The sequence below is a fragment of the Rhinichthys klamathensis genome, unplaced genomic scaffold, assembly GCF_029890125.1.
Source record: "Rhinichthys klamathensis goyatoka isolate OS25496 unplaced genomic scaffold, OSU_Roscu_1.1 h1tg000578l_1, whole genome shotgun sequence".
Taxonomy (NCBI): domain Eukaryota; kingdom Metazoa; phylum Chordata; class Actinopteri; order Cypriniformes; family Leuciscidae; genus Rhinichthys; species Rhinichthys klamathensis.
Genome location: NW_026607042.1, coordinates 1,963,286 through 1,979,558, shown reverse-complemented (window position 1 = coordinate 1,979,558; position 16,273 = coordinate 1,963,286).

Below are 16,273 nucleotides of genomic sequence, written 5' to 3'. Positions count from 1 at the left end.
GGTCCCATGCCAAAGTTGGGAATAGCGCCACCTACGGGTCATGAGATATGACAAATTGCTATTTTGGCCAATAACTTTTCAACAGTTTGTCAGAAATTCATAATTGTGGTATCTATGGATTCCTTGCGTCATGCCGAATCCGTGGATATCGATTTTGCCATGATGGGATGTACCACGTGTCCGCCATTTTGAATTTTGTCATAAATTGCAATATCTTTTAAACTATTTGACATATCAGCACACAATTTGGTAGGGATGACCGACACCATGTCCTAAAGCGACATGAGAAGTTTGATCACAGCGCCACCTAGTGTTCCAGATATATCATTGTTTTTTGAAAAAACGCTTATAACATTTGAAAATATTGTTCAAATTTTGAGTTCTTTATGACATTATGTTCCTTGGTTTATGCCGATTTAGACGATATCTCATTTGTCATTTTCCAACAATGTGACTGGCCGCCATATTGGAGCGAATGTAAAACAGTTTTTTCGCTACTCCTCCTTCAAAATTTGTCCAAAATTGTCCAAAATTTGCTCAAATGATCTTCGGACCGAGCCGCATAAAAGTACTGTTCCCGATTTTTTTGCTATACTGTAATAAAAAAGTTATGATGTCACAAATTTAACAAGGTCAACCCAAAATTGGCTAAGAGGCTGTAACTTGTGAACAGTTTGTCACAAAATCATAAAATTGGTGTCTATCGATTCCTTGCATCATGTCGAATCCGACGATATCTATTTTGCCAGGATTGGATGTACCACGTTATAAGCTAAATTAGCATTAAGCTAGCTTAGCATGCTTATCTGGTTAACATGTCATGGAACTTTTTGTGAACTCATTCTCACACTGAAACCTCTACTCAGCAGGCTGGTGAACGTGCATGAGTGATTAGCTCAACGTGTTACACCACGGATCCCGATGTTCAGCGTCGTGGGTTCGCCACTCAGTGTGACATGTGCCCAGACCGCATGAGGTACTGTGGCAGGAAAAGATGCAGAAGTTGCATCTGTTCCAGGCATTGTGCATAAGAATGATCTCATCTGAAGCTGCCACACACAACATGCAGTGCTTTTACGTCCAATTCATTGTTGTTCTTCTTCCAGAAGGGTAGTCAATGGCAGCCCTATGAACCACAAGTTAGAAAATTGGCACACTTGTAGTGATGGTAATGAGTAGTAATCTGACCAATTTTGGATGATTTAATCTAAACTTTTTAAATACAAAATGTTCTCCATTTACTTCAAAATTCTTAATTTTGACTTGATTCTCTCTTGAAAATATTGAATTTCGGCAGCTGTGTAGATGCATGTCTGGCAAGTGGCTCAACGAGATGAGTGACAGGCATCTAACCCATAGATAGTGGGTTCGAGTCCCGTGTGGGACAACTTTAAAATTGTGTATTATGAAATTAATTGATTATGAAACACTTGTAGTGAGTAGTCCAACGTGTGATCAGATGATCTTTGGACCGAGCTGCACAGAAATGATGAACAGGTTTTTGATAGTAGCCCCCATACCAAAGATCTTCCTCTCTGCAGTTGACCTAGCCTGTGTTTGTTGCCTTATCTTAGTTAGCTTAGCATACTAATTGGTTAGCATGCTAGCCAGATGCCATTCTTTCTAATGTGGCTCTTCAGTTATCAGGCTAAACCATAAGGCTTTAAGTGGTGGACAAGTTGCTTCTGTTCCAGGTGAAGGAGCTAGTAGAATAGAACACACAGATAATTTATTTAAAAATTCTTCATTTTGAGTTGCTTCTCACTTGAACTATGGATCTTCTGCATCTTGGCCAAAACACAACTTCCAAGTGGTGCAATGAGATGAGTGACAGATATCTGACCCAGAGATAGTGGGTTCAAGCCCCATGTGGGACAACTTTAATTTAAAAAAAAAATGTGTTAAGTTGTCATTTCAATTCCTTTATTATCCAGATAAGCATTGTTGTAATCTTTCTTTTGGGATTAGAAATGTGTTTTTGTTCATTCTATGTTGATTCTTACCTGAAGTCTTAAATATCCAGAAAGGTTTGTGAACAAATGAGCAGTCATTGACTTTCAACTATTCTAATTGCATTGTAAGCAGTTACATAAATTGGTTGTTTTCTTCCTATGTATAGTCGTATCCTCTTTTTTTTTTTGCCTCCATGTGTTAATTCTCAACTTCATATATGTGTTTGTGCATTGTGTGTAAAGTAGTGAACTGGAGAGCAGAAGGGTATGATAAGATGTTTGTGGTGGTCTAGGTAAACCTCTATTTTTTTAAATTGTGCTGCCTTTTTTACATTTCAAGTTAAATACATAAAGCTTCAAACAGAACACAAATGCCTATTCAATTGATCAACCACTGGCAACATTTTATTGCAAAGTATATAGTAAAGAATACTTTCAATTCCATACAAGAAATGGTTTGACCAACTCCACAATATTAACTGATCTGACATTAAACATTTGAATGTGTACATATGCATATCTTTTAATTATTTTAAGTCCCATAAACATTAGACTTACTTAGTGACTTGAATATCAGTTTTTCCTTCTCGTCATGTGGACAATAAATAAAAGTAATTTTATCATAATAGTAAACCATAAAATCACATTAAAATACATGAACATTTTTGTATTATCTAACATTAAGAATTGTTTTAAAAAATAAATTGTAATTGTAAATAGAAGTTAATTAGTTACTACATGAATGTTAAATTACAAATAGTTACTATTCTAACAGTACATTATTTGGATCAACATCAATTAGTTGAGGTATATTGCCAAAAAGACTAGTAAAAGCTAACCTAAAGAATTTACATAATGTATACAATTATTTATTCTCAAATAAGCAACAAAATATCATTACACATCAAACAATACACTATCATTATACACAGAGCTGCACTCCAGGTTTATTGCTGCTCCTGATGCTTTGAATATTTTCCCAAAACAATCAGAGTAAAGCTTAATTAAGTTCAAGAGGCTTCATTTCTCCATCCCTAAAAGGCATTATACAAGTAAATTTACCTTTCAATTATTTCCAGCAGACTTTCAGATCCATTTCTTGCCTCCACTAAACCAAGCTTCCCAATTCTAAAATGATTAACTCAGCAATTTGATGAATGTATTACTAATTCCTGCAATCACCCTAATTGAATCGTTTGTTAATTGCATACCAAGCATTGTCAATTTCTGTTCTAGTAGGCCTAATCTACTATAAATCACACCACTTGCAAACCTCTTTTTTCATGCAACAGCAAAAATGAACAAATATTTAAATAGACCAGAGACCAGTGAATCTGACAACTGCATTTATGTTTACATTCATGCAGTTTCCAGAGTGCAACTGTCTAGAACAAACTCAAAGTTTTTTAATGCAACTTTGCAAACAGGTCGCAGTGAATATCACCAAGCTGTCATCTTTGCGCACGAAAAACATCAAACTTGGACAACATTAGCATTAAATCGGACAGCGGTTAAACTGTCAAACATAACAAAAAAGCCAAGTAAGTGGTAGTCTAGCTATTTAATCCTGTTTTCTATCTGATAAACTTTCAGTAATCGTATTCCTTTCAAATTCATTGTACAAACAAGCCCATATCAATTCTCACTTTTTTCATTCTTTAGGCCTCAATAATTCTGAATATTTCATTCAGTGTGATCGGAGTACTGCTGTGGAAGTCGCAACATCTACATTTCCCCACAAACCACCAAAAGAGATAGAAAAACTCACTGTAGAAGAAGCAAAAACTCTGGGATCACGACAATTGGTAAGCTGTTTTTTTTTCAACCTTCTCACTGTGTAAATAGCCTACAGGGTTGTTTACTTGTTGTAGTAATGCTCTGGAGAGTAGTACAATCACATATATTAGCCCTCTGTAGATTGTGCAAAATCGTTTTTATGGGGAGAAAAACATTTTAAAGTAGCCTGACGTTCAAAAAAATGCTAAAATGTGAAAGATTTTTCAGATGCACAGGCAAAGATTACTCTGCTTCTCAGTTATCTTTGCTAGATGCTTTACAAACATGATTAATGCGTTTCAAATTGGTTAATGTGTGGAAAAGTTTGGCTATTTCCTCTTCTTATGACCACAACAGCAGTTGTATACATTTCCCTTGTAATCATGTTTATTGATGTATATTTTTGATTGTACATGTACGATTTTCTTTAAATTTTCAGATCACTAAAATATCTGCAACAGTATGCAAGCTAAACAACGCAACTACTGTAAAGGCCTGGGGTACAGACTGTGAGATCCAAGAATGTTCCTTGCAAGATCCATCTGGAGAAATTCAACTTACTCTTTGGGAAAACCAAGTTTCAAAACTGCAACTAGGTAACTCCTACACCTTTACCAATCTTAAAACTAGACTGTACAACAGCCTTAAGAGCCTCACAACAACCCTGAAAACAACCATGGAACCTATTGCACAGGACCAAGTTTTCCCACCTGGTCAAGGCCCTAAAATCAGTAAAGAACCCTCTCTACCTAATACAGTGGTGAAACAAAAGCCAATAGGGGTGCAAATAAACATTAAAAAACAATGTCCAAAATGCCACAAATCACAAGAACAATTCAACATCAAACAGCAATTTCACCGTTGCCCGACTTGCAAAATTCTACGGAACACAAAAAGCTATATAACAAAATGCAATGGAATAATTGAGATAAATCAAGACAGTCAAATAACTTCTCTTACGGTTTCGAACTCAACTTTGTCAAAATTCATAGCACCAGAACTTGAACTGTCAACTTGTGATTCACAAGATATAGAAGAACTCTTTCTATCCTCCGATGAACTGACTTTAACATATAATAACTGTTTGGAAGTCACCAATATTGAAAACGCTTCATCCGCTCATCCCAGTGATGAGGATTTATTTGAAGTGAATATCGATGAAATCAACCCTGTCCTCTGTGTCACAGAGACACAAAGCACTCCAGAACCCAAGTCTCCAGTTAAAAGACCATCTGAGCCAACAACGCCTCCTATTACACCAGCTAAAAAACCTTTGACTAAGAAGAGTGCTGTAAAAATAATACAAAAATGACTTTGTATTGAAATGCACAACTAAGATGGTTGTGTGTGTGTGTGTGTGTATATATATTGAAATGATGGTATTGGTGTTTTTTTTTTTTGTTTTTTTTTTAATGAATGGCAAATATTGATTTAAGTCATGTTTTCTATTGAAATTAGGTTAATTTTGTCCATTATGTTCTGAAATGCTACTGATTGATTTTTATTTCATTTTTATGGCAAAGCTTTGTTAAATGTTGTTTAATGTGTTTTTTTTTTATTAAAACAAATGTGTGTCAATTCTTGGAATATGTGACCTTTATTGCATGGGCTTATCTTGCATTTGGAAAGTTGCGTGCATTCTTCTAGCCATTCTTAACTAGGCACTAAGTTTAGTTTCACAAACCATACTGGGAAAAGCAAGTAGTGTAACCATAAGTGTCATTGTGAATAACTAAAGAAACGGTTGGTATTCTGTTCTGTAAAGATTTAAATATGCAACAATGGTGCTTTAAAATCACTTCAAAGGCCCCCTCTAATTTGCTTACTTTATCCAATGTGCTAAATGGTATTTAAACTAAAAATAATCGTTATTTTTAATTCACATTTTTATCACCTCTCACAATATTGTTTCTAGGCAGCATAAAAAAAAAAACTTAATTGTACAAGACATTATCAAAGATGACTGTCAAAGTAATGTACTTGTAGCAAAAATATAGGTTACAGTTGCATATGGCAGTTAACCCATGTAATTCCAATTTCTTTTCCCTGAGATAACATGTATGAATACATAAGGATATTAAACAATCTTTAACAATTACGTCAAAAATATATATCAAAATCCATACAAAAAACTTGATTATTCGTCAGGTCACAATTGTGACCATTAGTAGAACAAAGGGAGGCTAGGTATATGGTGTTAATGGATTTATAAACTGACAAACTTCTACAGTTTAAAGACCAGGTTCAATAATTGTTTTAAGCTTTAGTTAATAGTGTTGTATTACATCAAAGACACACCATGCAAAATTTCCATTTGTCAAACAGTGACCCCTAGAGTCGCTGTGGAGTACTTGTATTTTTTCTGAATATTAACTTAATGACCTAATATCTAATATGCCCATGACAATTTAGAAACTGAAAATAGAACATAAAAATATGTATTAGATCTAATATAACAAAATTACAAGATTATAAAATGCATTGCGTGAATTCTTGTTTAAAGAGAAGTGTTTAATCTACAATTAAACTAGGAATGTTTGACAGAATAGTGAATATTATCAGGAAACCTGCTCCAGACTTTAGGACCCACATGCAAAAACAAAACATTCTCTCCTTTAGTGCAGTTCAATATTCTTAGTAGTACCAAAAGTCCAGAATTGTAAGATTCTTACAAGAACCTGTTAATCTTAATGTTGTAAAATAATATTTTATCGATCTATATACTGCATCTTGGACTAACTTTATTTGTTAAAGGTGCAGGACAACCACCTAACAGTGAATCACAATAATATCAACTAAACTCATTAAACGTAACATGCTGTCCATTTAAATACTAAATCTTCATTTTGAGTTGATTCTCATTTGAACTATGGAACTTCTACATCTATGGAAACACATGACTTTCCAGGGGCTCAATGAGTGACAGGCATATGACCCAGAGATTGTGGGTTCAAGTCCTTTGTCTTACAACTTTATAAAGTTGTGTCATTTCAATTTCTTTATCATCCTGAAACGCATTGTACTATTCTTTCTTCCTATTAAATACAACGTGTGTTTCATTTATATGCAAAGTCTTTATTTTGAGTTCATTCTCTTTTTTACTACTGAACCTCGGCAGCTGGATGATCTCATTTCTTTTGTGAGGTAAGAAGTTAATGAGTAAGAATACTTTGGTTATTAAAGTTTCTTTTAAAGTTTTGAAAGCAAAGTATTTTTAAGTACTTTTTGAACCCATGGAACCATTGAAGGCTTGGCCCCGTAAGGCTGCTTGTTATTATTATTATTCTTCTTCTTCTTCCGCAAATGGAAGTCTATGGCAGCCCTATGAACCGTACATAGGAAAATGATGAAATTAGGCACACTTATAGTGATGGTCATGAAAAGTAATTGAGCCAAATATTGAGTCTCTAGAACCAACTCTATAGCGCCACCACCAGTTCAAAAATTCAACATTGAAATGGTTATAACTTTTGAACCCTTTGATCTAGAGACATGAAACTTAGTACACCTGATTCCACTCATCATGCTGATCACAACCAATACCTTACATTAAGACCCCACCCATTACAGTAGTGGCCATTTTGAAATGTACAGTATTCAGTTATTTCGCTACTCCTCCTTCAAATTTTGTTCAATTTTCTCCAAACATGCACTCAAATGATCTTCAGACTGAGCCGCATAAAAGTACTGTTCCCGATTTTTTTGTTATACTGGAAAAAAAAAAGTTATAATGTCGCAAACTTAACGAGGTCCACCCAAAATTGGCTAAGAGGCTGTATCTCGGCCAAAGTTTGATCAATCGAAACGAAAATTGGTACACTTCATCGGAAGCATGTTCTGAGGTCTCATGCCAAAGTTGGGAATAGCGCCACCTACGGGTCATGAGATATGACAAATTGCTATTTTGGCCAATAACTTTTGAACAGTTTGTCAGAAAATCATAATTGTGGTATCTATGGATTCCTTGCATCATGCCGAATCCGTGGATATCGATTTTGCCATGATGGGATGTACCACGTGTCCGCCATTTTGAATTTTGTCATAAATTGCAATATCTTTTAAACTATTTGACATATCAGCACACAATTTGGTAGGGATGACCGACAACATGTCCTAAAGCGACATGAGAAGTTTGATCACAGCGCCACCTAGTGTTCCAGATATATCATTGTTTTTTGAAAAAACGCTTATAACATTTGAAAATATTGTTCAAATTTTGAGTTCTTTATGACATTATGTTCCTTGGTTTATGCCGATTTAGACGATATCTCATTTGTCATTTTCCAACAATGTGACTGGCCGCCATATTGGAGCGAATGTAAAACAGTTTTTTCGCTACTCCTCCTTCAAAATTTGTCCAAAATTGTCCAAAATTTGCTCAAATGATCTTCGGACCGAGCCGCACAGAAGTACTGTTCCCGATTTTTTTGCTATACTGTAATAAAAAAAGTTATGATGTCGCAAATTTAACAAGGTCGACCCAACATTGGTTCAGAGGCTGTAACTTGTGAACAGTTTGTCAAAAAATCATAAAATTGGTGTCTATCGATTCCTTGCATCATGTCAAATCCGACGATATCTATTTTGCCAGGATTGGATGTACCACGTTATAAGCTAAATTAGCATTAAGCTAGCTTAGCATGCTTATCTGGTTAACATGTCATGGAACTTTTTGTGAACTCATTCTCACACTGAAACCTCTACTCAGCAGGCTGGTGAACGTGCATGAGTGATTAGCTCAACGTGTTACACCACGGATCCCGATGTTCAGCGTCGTGGGTTCGCCACTCAGTGTGACATGTGCCCAGACCGCATGAGGTACTGTGGCAGGAAAAGATGCAGAAGTTGCATCTGTTCCAGGCATTGTGCATAAGAATGATCTCATCTGAAGCTGCCACACACAACATGCAGTGCTTTTACGTCCAATTCATTGTTGTTCTTCTTCCAGAAGGGTAGTCAATGGCAGCCCTATGAACCACAAGTTAGAAAATTGGCACACTTGTAGTGATGGTAATGAGTAGTAATCTGACCAATTTTGGATGATTTAATCTAAACTTTTTAAATACAAAATGTTCTCCATTTACTTCAAAATTCTTAATTTTGACTTGATTCTCTCTTGAAAATATTGAATTTCGGCAGCTGTGTGGATGCATGTCTGGCAAGTGGCTCAACGAGATGAGTGACAGGCATCTAACCCATAGATAGTGGGTTCGAGTCCCGTGTGGGACAACTTTAAAATTGTGTATTATGAAATTAATTGATTATGAAACACTTGTAGTGAGTAGTCCAACGTGTGATCAGATGATCTTTGGACCGAGCTGCACAGAAATGATGAACAGGTTTTTGATAGTAGCCCCCATACCAAAGATCTTCCTCTCTGCAGTTGATCTAGCCTGTGTTTGTTGCCTTATCTTAGTTAGCTTAGCATACTAATTGGTTAGCATGCTAGCCAGATGCCATTCTTTCTAATGTGGCTCTTCAGTTATCAGGCTAAACCATAAGGCTTTAAGTGGTGGACAAGTTGCTTCTGTTCCAGGTGAAGGAGCTAGTAGAATAGAACACACAGATAATTTATTTAAAAATTCTTCATTTTGAGTTGCTTCTCACTTGAACTATGGATCTTCTGCATCTTGGCCAAAACACAACTTCCAAGTGGTGCAATGAGATGAGTGACAGATATCTGACCCAGAGATAGTGGGTTCAAGCCCCATGTGGGACAACTTTAATTTAAAAAAAAAATGTGTTAAGTTGTCATTTCAATTCCTTTATTATCCAGATAAGCATTGTTGTAATCTTTCTTTTGGGATTAGAAATGTGTTTTTGTTCATTCTATGTTGATTCTTACCTGAAGTCTTAAATATCCAGAAAGGTTTGTGAACAAATGAGCAGTCATTGACTTTCAACTATTCTAATTGCATTGTAAGCAGTTACATAAATTGGTTGTTTTCTTCCTATGTATAGTCGTATCCTCTTTTTTTTTTGCCTCCATGTGTTAATTCTCAACTTCATATATGTGTTTGTGCATTGTGTGTAAAGTAGTGAACTGGAGAGCAGAAGGGTATGATAAGATGTTTGTGGTGGTCTAGGTAAACCTCTATTTTTTTAAATTGTGCTGCCTTTTTTACATTTCAAGTTAAATACATAAAGCTTCAAACAGAACACAAATGCCTATTCAATTGATCAACCACTGGCAACATTTTATTGCAAAGTATATAGTAAAGAATACTTTCAATTCCATACAAGAAATGGTTTGACCAACTCCACAATATTAACTGATCTGACATTAAACATTTGAATGTGTACATATGCATATCTTTTAATTATTTTAAGTCCCATAAACATTAGACTTACTTAGTGACTTGAATATCAGTTTTTCCTTCTCGTCATGTGGACAATAAATAAAAGTAATTTTATCATAATAGTAAACCATAAAATCACATTAAAATACATGAACATTTTTGTATTATCTAACATTAAGAATTGTTTTAAAAAATAAATTGTAATTGTAAATAGAAGTTAATTAGTTACTACATGAATGTTAAATTACAAATAGTTACTATTCTAACAGTACATTATTTGGATCAACATCAATTAGTTGAGGTATATTGCCAAAAAGACTAGTAAAAGCTAACCTAAAGAATTTACATAATGTATACAATTATTTATTCTCAAATAAGCAACAAAATATCATTACACATCAAACAATACACTATCATTATACACAGAGCTGCACTCCAGGTTTATTGCTGCTCCTGATGCTTTGAATATTTTCCCAAAACAATCAGAGTAAAGCTTAATTAAGTTCAAGAGGCTTCATTTCTCCATCCCTAAAAGGCATTATACAAGTAAATTTACCTTTCAATTATTTCCAGCAGACTTTCAGATCCATTTCTTGCCTCCACTAAACCAAGCTTCCCAATTCTAAAATGATTAACTCAGCAATTTGATGAATGTATTACTAATTCCTGCAATCACCCTAATTGAATCGTTTGTTAATTGCATACCAAGCATTGTCAATTTCTGTTCTAGTAGGCCTAATCTACTATAAATCACACCACTTGCAAACCTCTTTTTTCATGCAACAGCAAAAATGAACAAATATTTAAATAGACCAGAGACCAGTGAATCTGACAACTGCATTTATGTTTACATTCATGCAGTTTCCAGAGTGCAACTGTCTAGAACAAACTCAAAGTTTTTTAATGCAACTTTGCAAACAGGTCGCAGTGAATATCACCAAGCTGTCATCTTTGCGCACGAAAAACATCAAACTTGGACAACATTAGCATTAAATCGGACAGCGGTTAAACTGTCAAACATAACAAAAAAGCCAAGTAAGTGGTAGTCTAGCTATTTAATCCTGTTTTCTATCTGATAAACTTTCAGTAATCGTATTCCTTTCAAATTCATTGTACAAACAAGCCCATATCAATTCTCACTTTTTTCATTCTTTAGGCCTCAATAATTCTGAATATTTCATTCAGTGTGATCGGAGTACTGCTGTGGAAGTCGCAACGTCTACATTTCCCCACAAACCACCAAAAGAGATAGAAAAACTCACTGTAGAAGAAGCAAAAACTCTGGGATCACGACAATTGGTAAGCTGTTTTTTTTTTTCAACCTTCTCACTGTGTAAATAGCCTACAGGGTTGTTTACTTGTTGTAGTAATGCTCTGGAGAGTAGTACAATCACATATATTAGCCCTCTGTAGATTGTGCAAAATCGTTTTTATGGGGAGAAAAACATTTTAAAGTAGCCTGACGTTCAAAAAAATGCTAAAATGTGAAAGATTTTTCAGATGCACAGGCAAAGATTACTCTGCTTCTCAGTTATCTTTGCTAGATGCTTTACAAACATGATTAATGCGTTTCAAATTGGTTAATGTGTGGAAAAGTTTGGCTATTTCCTCTTCTTATGACCACAACAGCAGTTGTATACATTTCCCTTGTAATCATGTTTATTGATGTATATTTTTGATTGTACATGTACGATTTTCTTTAAATTTTCAGATCACTAAAATATCTGCAACAGTATGCAAGCTAAACAACGCAACTACTGTAAAGGCCTGGGGTACAGACTGTGAGATCCAAGAATGTTCCTTGCAAGATCCATCTGGAGAAATTCAACTTACTCTTTGGGAAAACCAAGTTTCAAAACTGCAACTAGGTAACTCCTACACCTTTACCAATCTTAAAACTAGACTGTACAACAGCCTTAAGAGCCTCACAACAACCCTGAAAACAACCATGGAACCTATTGCACAGGACCAAGTTTTCCCACCTGGTCAAGGCCCTAAAATCAGTAAAGAACCCTCTCTACCTAATACAGTGGTGAAACAAAAGCCAATAGGGGTGCAAATAAACATTAAAAAACAATGTCCAAAATGCCACAAATCACAAGAACAATTCAACATCAAACAGCAATTTCACCGTTGCCCGACTTGCAAAATTCTACGGAACACAAAAAGCTATATAACAAAATGCAATGGAATAATTGAGATAAATCAAGACAGTCAAATAACTTCTCTTACGGTTTCGAACTCAACTTTGTCAAAATTCATAGCACCAGAACTTGAACTGTCAACTTGTGATTCACAAGATATAGAAGAACTCTTTCTATCCTCCGATGAACTGACTTTAACATATAATAACTGTTTGGAAGTCACCAATATTGAAAACGCTTCATCCGCTCATCCCAGTGATGAGGATTTATTTGAAGTTAATATCGATGAAATCAACCCTGTCCTCTGTGTCACAGAGACACAAAGCACTCCAGAACCCAAGTCTCCAGTTAAAAGACCATCTGAGCCAACAACGCCTCCTATTACACCAGCTAAAAAACCTTTGACTAAGAAGAGTGCTGTAAAAATAATACAAAAATGACTTTGTATTGAAATGCACAACTAAGATGGTTGTGTGTGTGTGTATATATATTGAAATGATGGTATTGGTGTTTTTTTTTTTGTGTTTTTTTAATGAATGGCAAATATTGATTTAAGTCATGTTTTCTATTGAAATTAGGTTAATTTTGTCCATTATGTTCTGAAATGCTACTGATTGATTTTTATTTCATTTTTATGGCAAAGCTTTGTTAAATGTTGTTTAATGTATTTTTTTATTTTATTAAAACAAATGTGTGTCAATTCTTGGAATATGTGACCTTTATTGCATGGGCTTATCTTACATTTGGAAAGTTGCGTGCATTCTTCTAGCCATTCTTAACTAGGCACTAAGTTTAGTTTCACAAACCATACTGGGAAAAGCAAGTAGTGTAACCATAAGTGTCATTGTGAATAACTAAAGAAACGGTTGGTATTCTGTTCTGTAAAGATTTAAATATGCAACAATGGTGCTTTAAAATCACTTCAAAGGCCCCCTCTAATTTGCTTACTTTATCCAATGTGCTAAATGGTATTTAAACTAAAAATAATCGTTATTTTTAATTCACATTTTTATCACCTCTCACAATATTGTTTCTAGGCAGCATAAAAAAAAAACTTAATTGTACAAGACATTATCAAAGATGACTGTCAAAGTAATGTACTTGTAGCAAAAATATAGGTTACAGTTGCATATGGCAGTTAACCCATGTAATTCCAATTTCTTTTCCCTGAGATAACATGTATGAATACATAAGGATATTAAACAATCTTTAACAATTACGTCAAAAATATATATCAAAATCCATACAAAAAACTTGATTATTCGTCAGGTCACAATTGTGACCATTAGTAGAACAAAGGGAGGCTAGGTATATGGTGTTAATGGATTTATAAACTGACAAACTTCTACAGTTTAAAGACCAGGTTCAATAATTGTTTTAAGCTTTAGTTAATAGTGTTGTATTACATCAAAGACACACCATGCAAAATTTCCATTTGTCAAACAGTGACCCCTAGAGTCGCTGTGGAGTACTTGTATTTTTTCTGAATATTAACTTAATGACCTAATATCTAATATGCCCATGACAATTTAGAAACTGAAAATAGAACATAAAAATATGTATTAGATCTAATATAACAAAATTACAAGATTATAAAATGCATTGCGTGAATTCTTGTTTAAAGAGAAGTGTTTAATCTACAATTAAACTAGGAATGTTTGACAGAATAGTGAATATTATCAGGAAACCTGCTCCAGACTTTAGGACCCACATGCAAAAACAAAACATTCTCTCCTTTAGTGCAGTTCAATATCCTAAGTAGTACCAAACGTCCAGAATTGTAAGATTCTTACAAGAACCTGTTAATCTTAATGTTGTAAAATAATATTTTATTGATCTATATACTGCATCTTGGACTAACTTTATTTGTTAAAGGTGCAGGACAACCACCTAACAGTGAATCACAATAATATCAACTAAACTCATTAAACGTAACATGCTGTCCATTTAAATACTAAATCTTCATTTTGAGTTATTTCTCATTTGAACTATGGAACTTCTACATCTATGGAAACACATGACTTCCCAGGGGCTCAATGAGTGACAGGCATATGACCCAGAGATTGTGGGTTCAAGTCCTTTGTCTTACAACTTTATAAAGTTGTGTCATTTCAATTTCTTTATCATACTGAAAAGCATTGTACTATTCTTTCTTCCTATTAAATACAACGTGTGTTTCATTTATATGCAAAGTCTTTATTTTGAGTCCATTCTCTTTTTTACTACTGAACCTCGGCAGCTGGATGATCTCATTTCTTTTGTGAGGTAAGAAGTTAATAAGTAAGAATACTTTGGTTATTAAAGTTTCTTTTAAAGTTTGGAAAGCAAAGTATTTTTAAGTACTTTTTGAACCCATGGAACCATTGAAGGCTTGGCCCCGTAAGGCTGCTTGCAGCTTTAATTTTCTTATTATTATTATTCCGTGAATGGGAGTCTATGGCAGCCCTATGAACAGTAAGTAGGAAAATGATGAAATTTGGCACACTTGTAGTGATGCTAATGAATAGTAATTGGACCAATTTTTGACCCTCTAGGACCAACTCTATAGCGCCACCACCAGTTCATAAATTCAACATTGAAATGGTTATAACTTTTAAACCCTTTGATCTAGAGACATCAAACTTGGTACACCTGATTCCACTCATCATGCTGATCACAACCAATACCTTACATTAAGACCCCGCCCATTACAGTAGTGGCCATTTTGAAATGTACAGTATTCCGTTTTTTCGCTACTCCTCCATCAAATTTTGTCCAATTTTCTCCAAACATGGGCTCAAATGATCGTCAGACTGAGCCGCATAAAAGTACTGTTCCCGATTTTTTTTACTCATCTTTGTTCAAAAGTTATGGTGTCGCAAACTTAACGAGGTCCACCCAAAATTGGCTAAGAGGCTGTATCTCGGCCAAAGTTTGATCAATTGAAATGAAAATTGGTACACTTCATCGGAAGCATGTTCTGAGGTCCCAGGCAAAAGTTGGGAATGGCGCCACCTACGGGTCATGAGATATGACAAATTGCTATTTTGGCCAATAACTTTTGAACAGTTTGTCAGAAATTCATAATTGTGGTATCTATGGATTCCTTGCATCATGCCGAATCCGTGGATATCGATTTTGCCATGATGGGATGTACCACGTGTCCGCCATTTTGAATTTTGTCATAATTTGCAATATCTTTTAAACTATTTGAAATTTCCTCACCACATTTGGTATGGATCATCATTAGCATGGCCCGAAGGTACATGAGAAGTTTGATCACAGCGCCACCTAGTGTTCCAGAGATATCATTGTTTTTTGAAAAAACGCTTATAACTTTTGCTATCATTGCTTGAAATTTGATTTCTTTATGTCAATATATTCCTTGGCTTATGCCGATTTCAACGATATCTCATATGCTATTTTCCAACAATGTGACTGGCCGCCATATTGGAGCGAATGTAAAACAGTTTTTTCGCTACTCCTCCTTCAAAACTTGTCCAAAATTGTCCAAAATTTGCTCAAATGATCTTCGGACCGAGCCGCACAGAAGTACTGTTCCCGATTTTTTTGCTATACTGGAAAAAAAAAAGTTATGATGTCACAAATGTAACAAGTTCGACCCAACATTGGTTCAGAGGCTGTAACTTGTGAACAGTTTGTCACAAAATCATAAAATTGGTGTCTATCGATTCCTTGCATGATGTCGAATCCGATGATATCTATTTTGCCAGGATTGGATGTACCACGTCATAAGCTAAATTAGCATTAAGCTAGCTTAGCATGCTAATCTGGTTAACATGTCATGGAACTTTTTTGTGAACTCATTCTCACACTGAACCCTCTCCTCTGCTGTCTTGAAATTCACGTCCTCTGAGTGGCGCAATCAGCTAAACCATGCATCTCGAATCCCGAACCATTCTGGTCGTGGGTTCGAGTCCCATATGGGATGACTATAAAGTTGTGTCATTTCAATTTCTTTATCATACTGAAAAGCATTGTACTATTCTTTCTTCCTATTAAATACAACGTGTGTTTCATTTATATGCAAAGTCTTTATTTTGAGTCCATTCTCTTTTTTACTACTGAACCTCGGCAGCTGGATGATCTCATTTCTTTTATG